The 7,551-nt window shown below is 40.5% G+C and overlaps 1 pseudogene; it reads left to right on the plus strand.

The window, feature by feature from the left end:
* The first annotated feature begins 3,954 nt into the window (after window positions 1-3,954).
* Window positions 3,955-7,291, plus strand: LOC129460236 (heterogeneous nuclear ribonucleoprotein A1-like; annotated as a pseudogene).
* The last annotated feature ends 260 nt before the right edge of the window (window positions 7,292-7,551 follow it).

The raw sequence follows: 7,551 nt of genomic DNA on the forward strand, positions 1-7,551 counted from the left end.
TTTCTTGTCTTTACAAAGAAACTCTCTGACTTACAATGGTTTGACTTATGATTTTTCAACTTTGCCATGAGTTTAACGGGACATAACCCCGTTGTAGATTGATGAGCATCTGTACTTATAAAACACCTCCACCTCTACACAATTTGTTGGTGGTGGTAGTAGGGGTGGGGGCATGTTATGGGGGCGATTCTTGACAGCTCACTAATATCTATATGAAGGGGTGGATAGAATGATAAATGGTAGGTATGATGTGCTGATGGGACAAAGGGCCAAAAAGTTCGGTAGAGGAGTAGGGAAGAGAAGTGTCATGAAAGGTGACAGAAAGATCCACATGCCAGCTTATTCCTTGGGCTAAAAACCATTAATGACTTTCCCTCTGTCCTCTCAGCTTATGTAAAACACATAAGATAAAATCAAGGTCCTTCTTTTAAAATTATTTCGCTGAACTGTAGAGTCAGCAACACTGCATGAATTTGCATCTCTACTTTTGCAAGAGCTATTTATTTACAGAGCACTGTCTTGTGAAGATGTTTTGTGGGATGTATGACCATCAAGTCACTGTAATCCTGATGATAACTAGAGTCAGGAGTATGAAAGTGGGAAGGTTGGCCCCTGGGTGTATTCTGACTGCTCAAATCAGTCCTGTAAAATTGAAATAAACCTACCTGAGCCAGTTCCTATCCACCTGATAGGATACAAAGAAGACTCACTGGCCTGTGGGTTCTTACGTACAAGCTGCTGTTTTTCCCCTCTACTGATCATAGGAATTTCCAGTTCAGGAGTTGTGTTGGCATGCTTTCCTGGACAGAGTGAGAGCAGGAGGACCTGGCCACACACGTGCTTATATATCACTTTCCTTTCTCCAGTTAGAGGTTGGAAAGGTGCTTACGGAATCATAAAGAATAAGAATGAAACTAATTTGGACTTGGTTGTAAGAGGGTTTGTCATTTACTATATCCTTCCTGTATCTAACTCAGAGTTAAAAGAAACCACAACATTTCCCCCCAAAACTGATGAAGACTAAATAAAACACTAAGCAAGAAAAATAATCAGAACAAATAAGAGCTCATTAAGTGGCTTGACACAAAATAAATAAAAATTGATAGTTTTCCTCTATACTAGCAATAACCAGTTAGAAAACAAATACAGAAATAGCCTATTCACCCCAAAATAGGAGTGGGAGTATTGAAAACCTGTAAGAAGATTATACTGAGAGAAAGTAGAAAGACATTTTTATAAAATGATCGCTCCTCCCCCAAATTAATCAATATTTAATTCAATTTAAGTCTGATAAGAATGTTTTTGGTTTTTTCGAACAGACTGAAGTTGTAACATTAATGTAAAAATTGGTATGGGAGATTGCCTGGAAACTTTTACAAAAAATAAAATTGAGAAAGGTAGAATTGGGTACTTGCTATGCAGCTCTTAAAACAGTCTGTAAGGGTACTGTGTTCAGTTAATTATGATGTCACTAAAAGAAGAGTCAAATCAATAGCATTCAGAAAAAGACTCATTTAACTATGGCAACTGGATATATAGCAAAATTAACATGTTCAATTTAGTGGAGTAAATTCAGACTATTTCATAAACGATGTTAAGATTGTTGATCCATCTAGAAGAAAGCAAAATTTAATTTCTACCTCACAACTAAATAAAAAGTTTCAACTGGGCGTGTGTGTGTGTGTGTGTGTGTGTTATAATTTGTTTTTTTCTTGTATCTTGGCTTTTTAAGTAAGTCTATATATGTCTAACTCCTTGTTTAATGGAATTTGTATGTAACAAAGTTTGAATGCAACAATTTAACTATTTTTTTGATGGACATCTGGCATGGTTCCAGTTTTTTAAGGACACTTTCATGAAAGTACAATTACTGAAAAAAAACCAAGCATTTAAAATATTATTAGTTGTTGCTATATTCCTGGCACAAAATTCTGGAAGAAATTTCTCATTTATTTATTAAGGGGTTATTCTCAGTTGATTCATGGATGTCTTAACTTGCTCACTACTGCGCTTGATCAGGATAACAAGCATTAACTGGGCACTTTCTTTGCTCCTGACAGTAAGCAAAGATCAGGAGCAGGAGGCATAGGAATAGTGGAGGGGTACAATAGAAGCTCCTTACCCTTATGCTATTTCAAAAAAAAGTACGGAAAAGTGCAGATTTATAAGTACCAAATTGGGTGATAGTACCTATTACATGTGCCTTAAAAGAACCAGAGATAAAAAAGATAAAAGGTTTTTACAAGATAAAATTTGGCTATTTTCTACAACTGTATTCCCCCAAAATGATTACGACTCCAAATCCGTTTTGAATGTAATATTTAGGGTGATTATTATGAATTTAATGTCCCTAATAATTAATTGGATAAAATAAATTCTTCGGCACCATAAGAAAATTCAAGATACTTGAATGGTCTCAGGACGAAGCTAATGAAAGGGAAGGAAGAAATGTAACCAACACTTATTTATTATGTACTTGTACCATGCGCTAGGTGCTTTGATTACATTCTCTTCTATTTTGTCCACCTCTGGCATGACTTGGAAGGACAATGCATTGCTAGGAATTCTCCGAAATGAAGGACAGTTTTAGGGGCAGGAGATTTTTTTTTAAAAGAGCCAGCATCTATAGAGTTCCTGCTATATGCCAAGCACTGTGCCAGAACCTTGAATCACACTGCTTCTATTTCATACATGTTCAGTCCTCTAAAGTGAGCTCAAAGATGCCTTCTAACCACATACCGAAGTAGGAAGTCCTAAGGAGAGGACGAAGTCCTAAGGAGAGGACGAAGTCCTCAGGCACACAGTCTTAAGGGTTGAAAGTTTTTAAGTGAGCAGTAGAAGTTAAAAGAATGTGAAAATGAACCTTGGCTGACAGAAGCCACCTCACCCAGATATGCCAAGGAGATTACCCTCCCACCAGCACAACCACCACCTGCCCCACCACTTCCCAACAGCCAATGGCTGACTCATGAACACGGAAGTCCAGTCTGCTTCAAATCATGATAACTCTACTGTACTATTTATGCTCCAGAGTCCCCTATTGATCAGGCCAAGGCTAGACTTCATTAGAGGATATCCTTGATTGGTAATTCGCCCTTTCCTATGTCACTTCCCTTTTTCTGTTATAGGTTTGGCCTGAAGAACACTTCCTCAATAAGTCCCTTTTCATCAGTTTCTGACTTAGGCTCTGCTTCTGGATAACCCAACATAAAATGAAGAAAATTTGAGTTCCTGGCCATACTTCTGGTTATCACACCTAATGATTTCTGATCTTCACATTGACTCTTCGAGGCAGGGATTACTAATCCCATTTTATGAATTATTAAGGTAGGTACACTGAGCCAGATTCAGCAAAAAAGGTAGGGTGCAGAAAGACAGTTCAGATAGATACTGAACTGCTTCAGTAGTTCCTAAGGAGGAACTGATCAAGGCTGCCTTTAGCAAGAAGGTACTTGGCGACCCAACTCCAGGGCCCTAGTCTCTAACTTCCCACAAACCTGTTCCTTCAGAGGGAAGGCAGATGTGAGAGGACAGAAGCTATATCTTTTCTCAATCCATGTTACATGGTCACTCTTCTAAACCTTTGAAAATTAATCTTAGTCATTTCCGATGTCTGGCAGGTGGAATATGTTAAATATGTTTGCAAATTAACATATACCTAAGGAGTCCAGGGTCTAGATCACAGTGCAATTTATCTTGGTTTGGAGTCTTATTTGTCTGTTTCCCTGGAGCTAGGATTCATCCCTGTAGTGAGCCTTCTGACTGCAGCTGATAGCATTCCTCTACCTCACCTTCTGATGGGGTGGTTCAGGACCAAGAGTAGATTCATAAATACACAAGCCTGGACATCTGAATGAGTTGGGACTTTCTGGATCAATCATCCGGCCTTGAGGTAAGCTTTCAAGTGACTAACAAACATGGCAAGCATGTGCTGCATGGGAACCTACTGACCAGATGGAAGAAAACTTAATTGAACACAGAGTCGATTTTCAAAGTTCAGAATATGGTGTGTTGAGATATGTTTGTTAGCTTTCTCCTTTCTTCTAGGGGACGCTGTTGAGGAAGCATTGTTAAAGTCTCTCTTCCCACTGCTGTGGTGTCTGAGTCGGAGTGTCCTAAAGAGCCTAAACGGCTGTGGAAGCTCCTCATTGGAGGGTTGAGCTTTGAAACAACCGCTGAGGGCCTGAGGAGCCTTTTCAGTAATGGAGAAATGCTCACAAACTGTGTAGCAATGAGATCCAAACACCAAGGGCTCCAGGGCCTTTGGGATTGTCACAAATGCCACTGTGGAGGAGGCAGATGCCTCCACGCATGCACGGCCACACAAGGGGCTGGAAGAGTTGTACAACCAAAGAGCTGTCTCAGGAGAAGATTCTCAGAGACCAAGTGCCCACTTAGCTGTGAAAAAGATATTCGCTGGTGGCATTAAAGAAGACACTGAAGAACATCACTGAAGAGATTATTTTGAACAGCATGGGAAAATTGAAGTGATTGAAACCATGACTGACCAAGGCAGTGGCAAGAAAAAGGGCCTTGCTTTTGTCAGCTTTGATGGCCATGACTCCGTGGATAAGATCATCATTCAGAAATACCACATTGGGAATGACCACAACTGTGAAGTTAGGAAAGCCCTGTCGAAGCAAGATGTGGCTAGTGCTTCATCCAGCCAAAGAGGTCAGAATGGTTCTGGAAACTTTGATGGTAGTCATGGAGGCAGTTTTGGTGGGATAGACAACTTTGGTCATGTAGAAAACTTCAGTGGTCATGGTGGCTTTGGCGGCAGCTGTGATAGTAGTGGATATGGTGGCAGTGAGAATGACTATAATGGATTTGGTAATGACAGTGGTTATGGAGGAGGTGGCCCTGGTTACTCTGAAGAAAGCCGAGGCTATGGAAGTGGTGGAGAGGGTTGTAGAAACCAGGGCAGTGGCTTCTGTGACAGCTATAACGACGGAGGCAGAGGCGGCTTTGGCAGTGGTAGTGGAAGCAATTGCAGAAGTGGTAGAAGATACAATGATTTTGGCAAGTACAACAATCAGTCTTCAGATTTGGAACCCATAAAGGCAGGAAACTTTGAAGGCAGAAGCTCTGACCCCTATGGTGGTGGAGGCCAATACTTTGCCAAACCACGAAACCAAGGTGGCTATGGTGGTTCCAGTAGCAACAGTAGCTACAGCAGTAGCTACTGTTTTTTGTTTTTTTTGTTTTTTTTGTCGTTGCTGTTGTTGTGAGATGGAGTCTCATGCTGTTGCCCCCGGGCTGGAGTGCAATGGCATGATCTCGGCTCACTGCAACCTCTGTCTCCTGGGTTCACACAATTATCCTGCCTCAGCCTCCCTAGTAGCTGGTGCCCACCACCACACCCGGCTAATTTTTTGTATTTTTAGTAGGGACAGGGTTTCACTATGTTGGCCAGACTGATCTCAAACTCCTGAACTCATGGTCCACCCGCCTTGGCCTCCAAAAGTGCTAGGATTGCAGGCGTGAGACACTGTGCCCAGCCAGAAGATTTTAATTACTGCCACCAGACAAAGATTTGCAGGAGAGGACAGCTGGAAATATGACAAGGAAATTACAGGTTACAACAGATTTTTGAACTCAGCCAAGCACAGTGGTGGTAGGACCTAGCTGCTACAAAGAAGACATGTTTTTGACAATATTCATGTGTATGGGCAAAAATCTCAAGGACTGTAGTTGTGACCAATTGTACAACAGTTTATTTTAGTTTCTGTTCTGTAGAAAGTGTAAAGCTTGCCTATAAAGGGTTTTAATGTCAATTTTTCTTTGCACCCATGCTGTTGATTGCTAAATGTAATAGTCTGATCATGATGCTAAATAGATGTGTCTTTTAAAAAACAATACGATGTGTTGTAGTACATTGGTTGGCTGACATTAATGAAAAGACCTGCCTATTAACATTGGTAACTAAATCTGGACATCTCTCTATAAAGCTACTCAACTGGGTCCTACTGGCTGAACTTTATAGGCTTCAGTGGCCTCTTAACAAAAGACTGCTTCTAAATTAGACTAAGTGTCTTAGAACCCTGTGGTCTAGAGAAATGAAGTGAAATGTAGTAGCTGGGAGAAACAGGGCATTATACACCAAAGAGAAGAACTATCTTTCAAGATAAACTAGCACCCCACCCTTGCCCAGCTCCATGGCTGACTCTCAGAGCATCATGTTTTCCACTGATGGGCTGAAGATTCATAAATGTAGTAAACCACTGAAAACAATTGCTTCATAAGACTTCTTTAGAAAATTCCTCTTGGTACTACATCTACAATGTAGAGGGCTTGTCTTCAGCTCCCTCAACATCTCAAATTTTTTGACACATTCAGTACATGCCTGTGATGTCTTTAATCCCAGAACACATGTATTTTCCCCTTCCAGATGATTTCTTTGCAGATGTCACAATGGAGAAGAGCTATCAGAGGTGGAAATAATCATGCTGTCACAAAGATATTACTTTTTTCTTCCAGTGCTGGAAGGCAGTCAGGAACAAGCCATGCATTAGTCTAAGAGCCATGAGATGTATAACTCCAGATTTTTAAAGCTCATAGTAGAAAATGAAGAGGGGGCAATGGCATAGCAGGTGAATGCATTTGGGGTGTGTTACAGACCAAGCAAGAATCAATCACTTATGTCTGTCAGACCAGATGGATCTGGAAACAGTTCAATCCTCAGGACCAATATGATATGTTGTGATATGTGATATGTCACAATAATATGTTTTCCCTGCAGGTTTCAAGCCTGTTTTAAAAAAAAGTTTTTAAACTTGAAAGGAAGACAAGTGACCAATATTTTAAGGTTAATACAGAAAATTATAGTCATAGTATTTAATAAACTTCAATTTATCAAATAAACCTGTATGTCAGTCTTTCTGGCTTTAGGCCTGTTTGCATCAGAATTATCCTAGAGGCTTCTTAAAACAACAAAAATGAGCACACAAACATCTATTTAATCATAAGGGAATGTTCACCTAAAATAATCTCCCCCTGTGGTGTAGATTCACACTGGAGTTGAGTATAATAATTTTGCTCTCATCAAAAATAATTGGAAAGAGAGGAGCTTTGGGATATGTCATTTTGATCTAAGAAAACTTACTGGCTTTCTTGCTGCTTCTTTGGATTCTTTTTTGCAGATCATCTGGCAAGTGAGCAGGTGCACAGCTCTGATAACCAGGAAGGAACCCCCGACCCCACTACCACTGCCTCAGAGCAAATACTCAATAAACGGTCACCTCATTTCCAGCCCCCTCCCTACTCCCACCCACCAGGCAAGAAAGCTTAAACCTAGTAAAATCTCTGAGTGCTCAACATGGAATGGAAAACCCAGAAGAGCAAGGTTAGAAATTGTAGCTGGGAAGTCCCAAGTTCTCTGGTTCCTCCTGGAAGAGGGCATGAAGGTGGCTTTGTGTAAATATGGGCATATTAATTTTTATTTGATGAGCCATAGAAAACTAGATAGTCCAGAGATAAATAGAGGAACTGGGAATGTTGGAATCCACAAATATTGACCATCAATTTGGGACTGGCAGCTTCTCTCCTTCC

The sequence above is a fragment of the Symphalangus syndactylus genome, chromosome 13 (genome assembly GCF_028878055.3).
Source record: "Symphalangus syndactylus isolate Jambi chromosome 13, NHGRI_mSymSyn1-v2.1_pri, whole genome shotgun sequence".
NCBI classification, from domain to species: Eukaryota; Metazoa; Chordata; class Mammalia; order Primates; family Hylobatidae; genus Symphalangus; species Symphalangus syndactylus.